The sequence below is a fragment of the Monodelphis domestica genome, chromosome 8 (assembly GCF_027887165.1).
Source record: "Monodelphis domestica isolate mMonDom1 chromosome 8, mMonDom1.pri, whole genome shotgun sequence".
NCBI classification, from domain to species: Eukaryota; Metazoa; Chordata; class Mammalia; order Didelphimorphia; family Didelphidae; genus Monodelphis; species Monodelphis domestica.
Window position 1 is genome coordinate 245109450 of NC_077234.1, and position 14682 is coordinate 245124131.

The window sequence follows — 14682 nt, forward strand, 5'->3', positions numbered from 1 at the left end:
CTGCCAAGACTAGCCAGATGAACCAGTAGAGGAAACTCTTCTCAAAGTCCTTACTGTAAACCACAAATTAATGTTCCAATCTCTTGCACATCATTCAGTCCAAAAAGAGTTTTTTTCATTTAACTCCAACGAAGACTTCAATCTGCAAAATGCTCTGGAAAGGACGCTCTGTTCATCTGGGATGCTCTAAGAGGGAAGGGTTGGTTGTACTTATAGACTGGGATGCAGGTGGAGGAAGTCCTGTACTATGCAATGGTTATTATCCCTTGGCCCATTCTAGTCAGAGATGTCACACTGCCCAAAGATGGTACTGGTGTCATTCCAACAGCCACTGGTACAATGGAAGGCAGAGGTATTGGCTCCATGCTCATTGATGACACAGAAGTGAAAGAAGGATTTGTTCCCATTATGGGACTTGCTCTCATCTGTTTTAACTGTAAAGGGCTGAGGCTGATTCACCTGGAAAGCATTGATTGGAGTTGGTGCTGTGGAAGAACCTGGAGCTAAGAAAGGATTCAGCAAAGGAACAGCTTGTGATGGCTTGGTTATTAGAGAGTCAAGATTCACTAAGGCTGCTTTGGGACCCAAGAAGGATTCTGGTGTTTTCTGAGCTACACTCTCTTTGCTTGAAACCAAATTCACAGATTGAGAATCAAAGATCTGGACTTGATGTACCGTTGTTTTGGGATGGTAGAGAACAAATAGATTCAGTTCTTTTTAGAGGTTCAGAGGTTGTCAAAATCAGAAAAGTCATCTTTAAGTGTAAACCATTCAAATTACTGAAGAGATCAAAAGATCCAGAAGTGAAAATAGTTTTGTTAGCAGATGTTGGTCCCCAAGGATCTGTGGTAGCTTTTGCTACCCCATTAGCTGACTGAGAAGGTACCCATGGATCTGTGCTCTTTGGAAATGACTGAGTAGAAAATCGAGCAGGTGCCCTCTCTGGGTCAGAGACAGCAGGTTTGGCACCAAATGATTGCCAAGGGTCAGAAGTAGTTGATATAGTTGCAGGTCCTCCCCAGGGATCAGTTTGTTGGTTACAGTTGATGTTCCCCATAGTTCTTCTTTCTGAGGGGCAGCAGCTGACCTGGGTAGAGCATCCACCAAATCTAAAAGAGTACTGTGCTCTTTCTTTCTTGGAATTTTAACAGTATCTCTAAGACTTTCTTCCAGGACCATTTGTAACCTTAGGTCATCTCCACATCTGAGATGTTCTTCCTGCTCTACAACTTCTCTGCTCATTGCTAATACAAGCTGTAGCTGAAGTTCTTCTTCTCCACTTGTTTGAGGCTGGGCTTAGTCCAGCTCTGAAGAAACACAAGGGGAGGTAGAGCCACGATAAGATGCTGGGGAACCTCCAGATTGCCATACTCTTGTTCAGAGTAGCTACTTGACAGATTGGGCTGACTGGAACCTCTACCAAAGGTAATCTGGTTACTACCAACCCCAGTGGCCACCTGAACCATGAGTGCTTTGGTCTTCAGGGCTCAATTTTAAGTCGCTCATCATCCTTCAGAAGGGATCCCAGCTGCTTAGATTTCCCAATTAATTAATTCCTTGATCTTTACCATCTTGATCAATGTACTGGAAATGTTTTAGTGTCTGGATAGCAAATATATTTTCCTTACATTGTTGTGCTACCTGTTCTAAGCCAGTTTTAATCAAGTAATCCAAGAGGGTCAGGGCCTTATACATGTCTCCAGTTCTTCTCATGATCATTTAGCCATTTCCAGATCATACTCATTATTTCTGAAAATGCAACCACATTGTAAATCAGATTTGCTATTTAAGTTATTAAAGAGCTAGAGGGACCCCAAGGGTCATTGGAGGTTATTTCCAAACTTTAATTTCAGCCTCTGAATAATTGTTCACAATGTTTTTTATCTGCCGTAAGATCAAGTCATCATTTTTATTTCATGTTATACTTTTAAAGCCCTTTAAAAAGACACAATTTGGTAGTCAGAAAGTTTATGTCCTATGAAGGGTCTGTATCATTGAATTATCTGATCTCATTTTCTTCTGAAAATCAAAGGCAAAAAACTGTAAGCCATGACCTTTTTCTCTCCTCCTCCTCTGGTTCCCTCCCCCCACCTTCCAGGAAGCCCAGGGGCCTTTGAGTGCGGGTCACAGGGGGAGGAGGGGACAAAGAGAAGGAGCAGGAACCCCCCTCCCCCAGCTTGCTAGCCACCACCGAGTCTCTCATTTAATTTTTAAAATCATATTTTTGTCCTTTTTCCTTTGTGGGTTTTACTTCTCTAGGAACTCTTGTTGAGTTTTTGCTTAGTCTTTATATTTTTTCTTTTGAGTATTTTTAGATGTGTTTGTGTCATTGTTTTCTTCTGAGTTTGTGTCTTGAATTTTCCTATCACCATAGCAACTTTTTAAGATTAGGTTCTTTTGTTCTTATTGATTTTTGCAGCCCATTTCTCGACTGGATTTTATGTTACAGTTTAACTTTCCTTATCACGGATGTGGATGGGGAGGTCACTGGTCCAGACTTTTTTCTTTTGTCACTCTGCAGTTTTCACAGCTAATTCTGGAGGCCTGTACATTTTCAGTCCTCCAAAGGTCACAAAGGAATGTGGTCACTCATTTCTTGGCATCACAAATGCTCCTCTTTATGCTGGATCTGTGACTTGATACTGGGTAAAGGTCAATGGAGAGAGGAAGGGGAGTGGCCCGAGTGTTCCACTGAGAGAGAGTAAGCTCAAAGGGGCTGGAAGGCATGGTGGAGAGGGGGAAGAGAGCAAGTCTACTAGAGTCCCTCTGCCTTTCTAGTAACTAACTCTGCCAGGGATGGTGCAAGTGTCCACAGAGAGGTCTCTGTATGCTATCTATGGCACATGTGCCATAGGTTTGCCATCATGAGCCTAGACCTTAACACTTTTCTGCCTTAGAACCAATATTTATTATTGGTTCTAAGACAGAAGGTAAGGATAAAAAACAAAACTATCACTGACTGAAAAAAATGCAAACAAAATGAAAAAAGGTTTTGGACTCAAAATATGATGGAATAAAAGTGTGCTGTAATGATGGGAATCACTTCCACTTCCTGGAGTCATAATGGCAGAGTAAGGAATGCTCCATGTCAACCAAAAACTCACCTTGAAACACACACACACACACACACACACACACACACACACACACACACACACACAACACAACACAATAGAGAGAGATTGAGAGACAGATAGACAGACAGACAGACAGAGACAGAGAGAGAGAGAGAGAGAGAATAAAAAATCAACCAATGTCTCAAAACAGATTTTGAACTGGCAGAAGCAACAAATGATATTTTATTCAAAGCAAAATGATCCATCGCCCTTGGATGAGAGTAGAACAGTGGAACTAGTAAGGTGAGTAGCACAGCACAAAAGAAGAACAATGCAGCACCCCCTGAAGAGTATGTGAAATACGTCTGGGCAAGTACACCTGGGGGATTCTCAAGGAAGAGGCAATCTAATGCTCCAGACCCCTAGGGGAGCTGGAAGCTGAGGAAACAAATATAGCTCAATTCAGTGCACATCACACCTGAGGTAACCCAGGGACAGTACTTTCTCCACCACAGCAATGGTTCAATATATAGGCAATGTCATGAAGAAAGCACTCTCTCCCACCCAAATTAGCAAAAAACAAAGAAAAAGTCTGGCCCTGGAAAACTATTTAACAATAGGGAAGATGAAAATTGAAACTCAGAAGAAGATAGCAGTACCAAAAAAAATGGCAATGTTTGATGCCTCAAAGGCAAATGTGAAAGGATATTGGGTGAAAAATGAACTGGAAAAACTTCAAAAGACGATCACAAATCAAGTAAGAGAAGTAGAAGACAAATTGCAAGTGGAAATGAAGGACCTAAAGGAAATATAAAACCTCAAAAAAAAAAAGAAATTAATGCTTAAAAGAGGAAATATAAAGCCTCAATGAAGAAAATTGCTCTTTAAAAACTAGAATTGGATAAATTGAATATAGAGATCAGAAAGATATAATAAGATAAATTAAAAATAATGAGAAAAATATAAGAAAATCTGAAATAGCTTACTTGAAAAAAATGACCTGAAAAACAGGAAGAAGAGATGACCTAATAATTATTGGACTGAGTTAAAGCCCTTATCAAAAAAAGATGCTTTATTGCAAGAAACTTTCAGAGAGAACTGCCCTCATATTCTTGAAAATAGGGGAAATCAAATTTGAAAGACTCCACCAATCAGATTTTACATTTTAAAATCCCATGACTATTATAAGCAAAATCCAGAACTTCAAAGGCAAAGAAAAAAAAATACTGCAAACAGCCAGAAAAAAAAAATCAAATACCATGGAGAAATAGTTAGTATCACCCAGCACCTACTAAAAAAGGATTGAATATTCATCTATAATAGGGATGCTTAACCTGGAGTTAATGAACTTAAAAAATGATTAATGTATTTCAATATAATTGGCTTCCTTTTTGATCCCATATTTTTTATTTTATTCCTTTAACCAAATAATAAATAAAGAAGACTATAGACTTCACCAAACTTTAACTTTAATCAATTAATGACTGTTGATGTTAATGTTAATGACAAAATAAATGACTAAGATTTCATAATCTTTTTAGATATACTTGTTTATATTAATTGTACTTATTGGCCCTATGAGAACAATTTGTCAAACTATAGCCACAGTGTATATCTGGTAGAAAAAAAAATTTTTTTTGAGGTGAATAAATATAAGCCTTTACCACCCTCCAGAAGAAAATAATTATGTATACCAGTGCACTTACTCTCTATGCAGTGTGGAAAAGAAACAAGACTGCCAGTTGGTGGGGGAATGGGCAACTGGGAGTGGCAGTTGGGTCTTGTGACTAGCACTTCCTACCTGCCAGGTTTGACTTCCTTCCTGGTGTTGGAGGAGAGAGGAGCTTGTTTAGCCCAGTCTGGTGTGGTGTGCTTCTTTTGGTTCAGCCAGAAGATTCAGGCCCAATCACTTCTGAAGGTCAGATCTGTCCTTGTTTGCTTTCTTTCTACTGCTAAGATTCTGAATTAGACTAAGCAGGACTGATATAGAGTAGATGGGAGTGGCAGAAACCCTCCGCCAGCCTCTGGGGCCTGGCCTCAACTCTGAAGCTGAGAAAAAAACTCCAATCGCAACTGTTTATTAAACTTTATATTATTTGAACTCTCAGTCAGATAAGTGGACTATCTTTTCTGTGCATAGAGGGAGCTGAACATCAGTTCAATCATTCAAAGACAAACAGACCTTATTGGATCCCTGCTGCCTCCTCTCGGCAGGGGGCATCTCTCTCCTTTGTTTCACCAAGCAATATTCCCTCTCTCCCCTCAACTCCTCCATACCCCATACAAACCTCCCATTATTCCTTATTTTTCCAATCCTCCATTTCCTTTCCCAATAAATATTACAGCAGAAAACTTTACTGTCAACATCCTCCAATTCCCATCTAACAAAAGATATTTGAAATGGAGTTCTGTGGGCAGCATTTTGATTTAGAAAAAATACTAATTGACATTATTTAAATTAATCATATATTTATTTAGTTTGTTAAAAATTCCCTAATTATATTCTATTCTGTTTGTTATTCTAGGAGTTCTCATATGGACTACAGAAGTTTAACACTTCTAGTCTAGCTGACCCTAAATTTAGTGTTATTCCCCAGTATAAATTTTTATTCAATCATCAACAGGACCTTAATGTAAAGTGAACAATACAAAGGTAGCTTAAGCCTTGAATTTTTTCAGTTATATTAAAGTGAGTCACTTTTCCTCTGTAAAGTAAAAAGTAAGCATCTCTCTAAAATGGGCTTCCTTTTTTCATTCCACTATTTTTAAATTTACTTTTACCATCTAAAAACATAAGCTTAAAAGATAATTACAAAATATATAATATGAATATTTTATATTAAAATATTGATTTTGATATTATAAATTTTTAATTTATAAAATTTGTTCTGACTTTAAAATGTAACTTAGACCAAGGCATTTGTTATACTTTCATGACATTAAAAACAATTCAAATTTAAATAACTTCATATGAACTCCATTTATTAAATGAGTGATTAAAACACCATAAAGTAACCCAGTAAGTATATCTTTAATCTCTAGTATAATTTAAATGTCTTAAAATACTATTTTCAACAGAAAATTCCTATACTGAAATTTTTAAAAGCTTATTTCAGTAGTACCCAATTACCCAACAATTGTCAAGTACAAGTATCTTCATTTGTGAACTGTCATGAGGAATTTAATCAAGAAGTAATATATAATTACTCCATGTAAATCTCTGTAGATTTTTTCTATCAAAATTATTTTCCTCTGATGCTGTCTCTATATTTGTTCCAAAACAACAATATGAATATGAGTCTATCTAATGGTGTAGTTTTGTTATCCTCAATGGGAGATTATGTGAAAAAGCCATTTATTTGCAAGAAAATCTTCTAAATGATTCAATAGTTTCTCAATGATATTGAAGTTTATTTGAATAATGCAATATATGTTAAGATAATGAACTGAAAAGGCTATTTAATAGGGAACAGTTCTACTTTATGTCATTTAAAAATATGGGACAACTCTTCTTTTTCCTTCAATGCCCATCGAAGTTACTGGAATTTTCCTATTAAACTTATCATTTGGACTTTTCAGTTAGAACATAGTAGAACATGACAGTTTTGCAAAATCTTAGCACAGCAATAATATCTATAAGTATCTGTCTATCTATCTATCTATCCATCTATCTGTCTGTCTGTCTTATGAGGCCTGGGATGTTTTTAAGAGTATACAATGGAATAATACAACGATATCATTGAATTGGTTTTATTTTTGTTTTTAATGCATAGCAAATGGTCAAACTGAATCAAGCTCAATATAAAATAGTGAATGGTAATCCTCCAGTTCATGATTATTCTTTTATATCCTACATGAATGAAGAATGCAGTGTTGACATTGTTGAATGATCCCTGACTTCTTTTAATTGTGCAGGTGTGTTATATGCTCTGAGATCTCTGGGATGCCTAGTTTGGAGCTGGGGGTGGGGAAAGAATATTATTCCATATTGATTCCTACTTACTTATCAGTTACATATTAAACAAGAACGAATCCTCCCATTTTGAAATAGAATAATAATGAGTTTGCATGTGGAAAATGATTCCGATTATTTTATTAGTCCTACCTTAATGATTCTCCTGTCTATTCCTATAATCATCATCTTACCTGAGGACTTCATCACCTCTGACCTTGACTGCAGCACTCACATTCTAATTTGTGTCTCTGATTCAAGCTCTTCCCCAATCCAATCTATCCTCTACAGAGCTGCTAAAGTAATTTTCTGAAAGCACAGGTATTACCATGTCATCCACCTACTCAATGAGTTCCAGGGCTTCCTTATTGCATTTACGATCAAATATAAAGTGAATTTGGAATTTAAAGCTCTTCAAACCTAACTTTTTCCCCATATTTGCATGACTGATTCTGCTCAGTCCAAGCTAAAATTCAGATATTTGGCTTCCTCGATTAAGAACACTCCATTTCCCATTTCTGTGTCTTGGTCCTGGTTATACCCCACACCTAGAATAGCCTTCTATTTCACCTCAACCTCATTCAATTTCTCACTCATTTCAAGAGCACTTAAATTATTTCTTCAGAAGTCATTTCCTGGACTTTCAGTTTCTCGACCATCCCATTTAGTTTTACATTCCTTCTATTCTCTATCTTTATTTGTATCGTATTATTTACATACTGTTCACTGCTAGGATTTAAGTACTTGAAACCAGGGACTTTTCTTAATCTTTATTTCTCTATCCTTTAGCAAGTTTCCTGACCAACTTAAATGCTTAATAAATTCTTATAAAATAACTATTTGGCATGCGTTTTTATATATGCTATTTTATTTGGTTCTCTAAATAATGCCATGAAGTTTGAAGAAAAGGTATTAACATACCCTATTATATGTGTATATGTGTATGAATAATATATGAGCATGTTTATATCTATGCATATGTAATGCATACACACATAATATATATACATATGCTAAATCTTGCTTAATTTAAGGGATTTAATTAGGATCACAGAGAAGAGTGAATGGTGGAACAAAGACAATTGGAAAAAAGAACAAGGGAGTTCTGATTCCCATCTCAATGGCATATATCTTGATAAAATTGCTAATAATAGCAATAATAACTTTTGGAAAGTAAATAAATGTTTCCTATTGAAAATGTAATATTGTTCGTCATTTGTATTGGTGTCAGGGATGTGATCCATGAAATAGGAAATACAGAATGTTGGCTGTATTGAGTTTCATATTTCAAAGAATGAAGTAAAAAATGCTTCTCTGCTACTCCCTTCTCTACCTCTGAGACCTGAACAAGGAGATTATCAATGAAATATAAATAGGACAGGTTGTGATCAAACAAAATGAATGAGTTGCTTATGAAGAGTACTCTCAGTAGAATCTACAATTTATCAGAATTGTCCATTTCTCCATATTACCTGCCTAGACCCTCAGATGAATAAATTACATCTCAAATTGCTGGTGATACATTAACAGATAGAAATATTTAGGTTATTGAAATCAATCATCTCACAGAACTTTCCTGTAAACTAAAAGTTGAAATACTTCCATAGTGTATATCTAGCAATCTATCCACCTTTAATTTGCTCTTTAAAGGTCAGGCAGTGCAGTGAGGAGGATTAGTGAAGCTGTAAACCTATTGTGTCAGAAATGATAGATTTCTTTCTCATATCCCTACCTCCCTCAGAATATAATCTCAAAATAAAAACAACTGCTCCCACTCATATCTTTGATATCCACAGCTATCCTGAGAGCAATGATCCTGCTACCCTTACAAACTGGGAACAAAGTAAATTGGTTTTTCAAGGATGAACTATTCTTTATGGGAGTCCTACATCACTAAATCATCTATTCTGTGTTTCCAGTCATCTTTTTTAAGGGGGATAATTATAATATTAGAAAATAGATGAAATATGTAATTACTTTTTATCATTTATTCATATATTTTGATTTACATTATATCAATTTCTGAATATATCCTTCCTTTCACTCACTTTTGAAAGAATTAAAAAAACTAATGAAAAAATAATATAATAAAACAATGTAACATATTCAATGAATTTGATAATATATGTAATGTTTTACCATGTAATCTAATTTTACAGAGAAAGGAAGAAGGCATAATTTTATATATCTTTTCTTCAAAGCCATGTTTGTTCATTATAATCATATGAAATTTTGTTTTGTTCATTTTTGTCCTTTCCATTTACATTGTTGTTATTATTATATATGTTGATTTTCTAATTGTTCTTTCTTCTCTTTGTACTAATTCATATGGTCTGTATCTCCCTGAATACTTCATAGTCATCATTTCTTATGGCACAGTAGTTTTCTCTTCATATAGTATATTTTTTTTATCAAGTCCTCCATGGATATTTCATTTGTTTCCAGATCTTTACTAACACAAAAAATCACTATGAAATTTTTGGTATAAATGAGAGCTTCATTTCAGTAACTGATTTTTTTTAGGATTATATTCCTGAAATATTATTTCTGTTATTGATAGAGTTTGGGGAGAGTATGAGGAAAAGTGAAGGAAGAGGATTCATATTTTCTGGAAAGCATAATCTCAGAAAGTTTTTTGGCACTGATAGGTCTGGAGACTTGCCAGAGGCCATCAGGTCCTACCAATGCCTTGGGGAGCTTCAATTTCCAGTAAGATAACTTTAGCCTTGATACTCAACATATCAAATCAAAATCTGATTTAATATAATGTTCCATTTCTGTGGTCTTCCCACCTCTCCAAAGGAACGAAGGAGTTATCATTGTAGATATCGTGTGTAATGAAACTTTTTCTTTATAATTTTATGCCATTCAATTTCTATTTTGTGGTAGTTGTTCTATTTGTGTTATTGTCATTATTGTTTGGAAAGCTGGGTGGCACAGTGGATAGAGTACTAGTAATGGAATCAGAACGATTCCTCTCACTGAGTTTAATTTGGCCTCAGACACTTATTAGCTACGTGAGCTGGGCAAGTCACTTAACTATTTGCCTCAGTTTCCTCATTGGTAAAATGAGCTGGAGAAGAAAATGGCAAACCAATCCAGTATCTTTGTCATGAAAACACCAAATGGAGTCACAAAAAGTCAGGCTCAACTACAAAAATTCATTATGTATATTGTTTGGAGCTTATGTTTCCTTCCCTCCAAAGCCCATGAAGGAGGTGCTTTGGAGGTCTCAGATTAGTCAGAGATTGAAGACATCAAGGCTATCAACTACATCCCAGGCCATCTCCAGAAAACTTGACTTTTTTCCTTTTCATTGGATTTTGTTGCCTGTAAGAGAAAGTCTGACAACTTTGTGCAACTCTGACACTTAAATTAATCCCCTGTGCTATTTTTCAAAAACAAGGGAAGAACCATTCAACAGCTTTACTCTTAAATAGTTGATGTATTTCCATGTTTCTCTGTAAAAATGATATTGATTATGTATTTCAATATAGTAATATTTATATTCATATACCACAATTTGTTTAGCCATCAAAGAATTAAATTTAATTCCCCCTCCAATTGTATGTAAAATGTTTCCTATGTTTTTAAAGACTTTTGAGTCTTGAATACCCTCCCTGGCTCCCTCACTGCTGGGATGGGAAGCAATCTGATATAGATTTTACATATACTGTTATGTAAAACATTTTTTCCTTGATAATACTTTTATGGAAAGAAATGAGAACAAAATATTAAACAAGAAAGTAAAAAAATTGCTTTGGTATGGATTTGGAGTTCTTCAGTTCTTTTTTCTGGAAGTAGATGATATTTTTATTATGAGTCCTTTGGGATTATTTGGATTATGGCATTACTAAGAATAGCTAAATTCTTTAAAACTATCTATTGTATGGTATTCCTATCATTGTGTTCAACTCCTAATTCTGTTTACTTCACTGTTTCAGTTCATGTAAGTATTTCTGGGTTTTTCTGAGCTCCCTGCTCATCATTTCTTATAGCACAATAATATTGCATTACAATCATATAATATAATTTATTCAACCATTCCTCAATTTATGGGTATTATGTCACTTTCCAGTTCTTTGTCCCCACAAAAAAATCTGTTTATATTTGTTCAAATAGGTCCTTCTTTTTTTATTTTAATATCTTTGAAAAACACAAATCTAGTAATCATTTTGTTGGATCATAGGGTATATACTGTTTTATAGTCCTTTGAGCTATAAAATTGCTCTTTAGAATGGTTAAATCAGTTCACAACTTCCCCCAACAGTACATTAGTTTCTCATTTTTCCCACATTTCCTTCATACTTTGTCATTTTCTTTTTCTGTCATAATAGCCAATCTTAAAGGCATGGGGTGATACCTAAGAGTTGCTTTAATTTGGTTTTCTCTAAATAATAGTGATTTAGAGCATTTTTTTTTGCATAACTGTAGAGAGCTTTAATTTCTTTGTCTGAGAAATGCCTGCTCATACCTTTTGACCATTTAGCAACTGGAAAATGACTTGTATTTTTATACATTTGACTTTGATGTATTTGAGAAAAGAGGCCTTTGTTAGAGAGACATCATAAATTTTCTTTCACTGTTATGTTTTCATGTATTATTTTCCATTCTATTCCCCTCTTGTTTATCCTATTCTCTCTCCTTTTATTTTGTCCACCCTTGAAAATGTTTAGTTTCTGATCATCACAACCCTCAATTTAACCTTTTGGTAATCCCTTTGATTACCATTTTCCTGTCAGGTAAGAAGGATTTCTGCAATCCATTAATGTTGTAGGTTCTTCTCTCATTGAAACAATTTTTATGAGCATCAGGTTCATGTGCTCCCCTCCCCACCTTCCCTGACTTCACCTCTACTACAAAAGGTCTTTCATGGCTCTTTTATGACAATTTATATAATTTACCTCATTTTATTTCTTCCTTACTCCCTCTCCCAAACAAACTCCCCTTTCTCAACTCTTAATTTTATTTTTAATGACATCATCCCATCATATTCCTCTTGATTTATGTCTATATATATTACTTCTGACAGCCCCAATAATCAAGACCTTCTTAGGAGTTTTAAGAATCATCTTTCCATATAAGTTTGCAATTGGTTGAATATCTTTTGATTTCTTTCCTGTGCTTTTTATGCTTCTCTTGAATCTTGTATTTGAGAGCCAAGTTTTCTATTTAGCTCTAGTCTTTTCATCAAGAATGTTTGAAAGTCCTCTCTTTCATAAAATACTCATTTATCCCCTGATGCATTTTGCTCAGATTTGCTGGGTAAGTAGTTCTTGGTTGAAATCCTAGCTCTATTGCCCTCTGGAATGTCATTTTCTAGGCTCTCTGATCCTGTAATATAGAAGCTGATGTCTTGTTTTATTTTGACTATGGTTCCATGATATTTGAATTCTTTCCTGTTGGATGATTGCAATATTTTCTCATTAACCTAGAAATTTTGAAATTTTACTATCATTTTCCTAGGAATTATACTTTTGGGATCTTTTTCAGGAGGTGATTGATAAGTTCTTTCAATTTCTATTTTACACTCTAGTTTTAGAATATCAAGGCTAGTTTCTTTGGTAATTTCTTGAAAGATGTCTAGGTTCCTTTTATAGATCATAACTTTCAGGTAGTCTAATAATTCTTAGATGTTTTGTTCTAGATTTGTTTCCCAGGTCAATTGTTTTTCCAAGGAGAGATTTCACATTCTCTTCTGATCTTTTGATTTTGTTTGATTGTTTTTTGATGCTTCATGGAATTATCTTCCACTCTCCAATGCTGATTTTCAATGTATTATTTTCTTCAGTGAGTTATTGTACCGTCTTTTCCATATGGCCAATTCTGCCTTCTAGAGAATTCTTCTTTTCGTATTTTTTTTCGTATTTTCATATTTTGTATTTTTTTATATCTATTTCCATTTGGCCAATTCCAATTTTTAAGTTCTTTTCAATGGATTTTTGTGCCTTTTTTACCCATTGGCCTATTCTGTTTTTTAAATTATTATTCTCCTTGGTATTTTTGTGCCTCCTTTATGAAACTCTTAAATCTTTTTTTCATGATTTTCCAGTAACACATTTCTTTTCCAAATTTTTCATCTATTTTTCTTATTTGATTTTTCAAATCCTTTTTTAGTTCTTCATTAATTCCTTCTGAACTTAAGACCAATTCACATTTTTCTGGGGGAAATTGGATACAGCAATATTGATTCTCTTGTCTTCTTCTGAGTGTATGTTTTGATCTTCCTTGTCACCAAAAAACTTTCTGTGTTGCTTTTCTCTCCTGTCCTCATTTTCAAGCCTTTTTTTCCCTTTTAACTTAAAAAAATAATAAAAGTTGGGCTCTGTTCCTGTGATGAAAAGAGCACTGGTCCAAGCTTCAGGTTCTTTGTGAAGTTGCCTTTAGAGTCAGCATTTGGGATCTCTAAATTTTCAGTTCTTCCAAGGTGGTATGATCTAAGGAGATGTGTGTTTAACATTTTTTTAGCTTGTGCTTTCATCTGTGAGCAACCATAATTATACTTTTCTTCCTTGGAACTATGATTAGGGTTCCCTTATCCCCTGTGGCCATGAGTACCAGTCTGGGAAGGTACTCCTTTTCACCCTGAGACCATAACCCAATACTGGAACCTTCATCTAAGTAAGGGCAATGTGACTTCAAGAGTCTTATACCCAAAGTCAGCAAAGAACCCTTGTAATCTCCTTCTATGTACTTATGTGACTGACCCTAAATATCTGAAATCTCAGGAAGTCTTTGTTGCTAATTCAGACATCCCCCAAGACATGTTGTTTTAGCAGGTGCTACCTTAGCATGCTTATTTTTCTTCCATTTCCACACCAATATGGTAGTTCTTTTGTGTCAGCCTTCTAAATTGTTTTGGGCTGAAAAGTTATTTCACTTTGACTTCTTGTGTTTTATACCACTCCAGAATTCATTTTGAGGCAGTATGTCATAGTTGTTTAGAAGATCAGGTGAGTCTGTGTACTTTTTACATCTTGGCTCCATCATTCTATTAATATTTTCATGTTTATCATCATCATCATCATCATCATCATCATCATCATCATCATCATCATCATCATTGGAATACATGCTGATGTTAAAGGATTTCTAAAACAAATGAGAAAGAAATGTCTTCAGAATTATAAAATCATACAATTTTCAGAGGACTGTAAAAAGAAAAGCAAATGAGGGCATATTGTCCCAGGAGTATTATATTTTCAAATATGAAGTCTAATATTAGAAAACATTTTATTTATTCAATTAAATCAATATCCTGAAAATATGTTTTCCCCTATAATTTTAACTAGTGTTCTCATAGTTGAGGTCTGCCTGTTGTATTTCTAAATTCTGCCTAATGATTGGGATGAATCTAGAAAACTGTCTAACTTTTCTGAATACATTGTTATTGAGGTCTTTTTCCAGGTACTAAAACAACTATCACTATTATCCAATTGCGCTATATAAGATTTAGAATGAAGAAGTATCACAAGGGAGGTCAACTTAATAAAAATTCAAATAGGAAGGAGCAAGGGAAAACAACTCAATAGGGTGCTGAGACAGCAATGTCCAACAAAGTAAGTCTATAGAATAAGAAGGAGAGTCCAGTCTCATTTAGCATCAAAGTATGTAGAATGTTTTGACAATTGCCCAAGGGTCCCCTGGTCTGATGAAATGTTTTGGAGGATGAAA

The 14682-nt window shown here is 34.8% G+C and overlaps 1 pseudogene; it reads right to left on the reverse strand.

Annotated features, from left to right (window-relative positions):
• Window positions 1-245: 245 nt before the first annotated feature.
• Window positions 246-14682, reverse strand: part of LOC100031039 (epsin-2-like) — a 40659-nt pseudogene continuing 26222 nt past the window's right edge.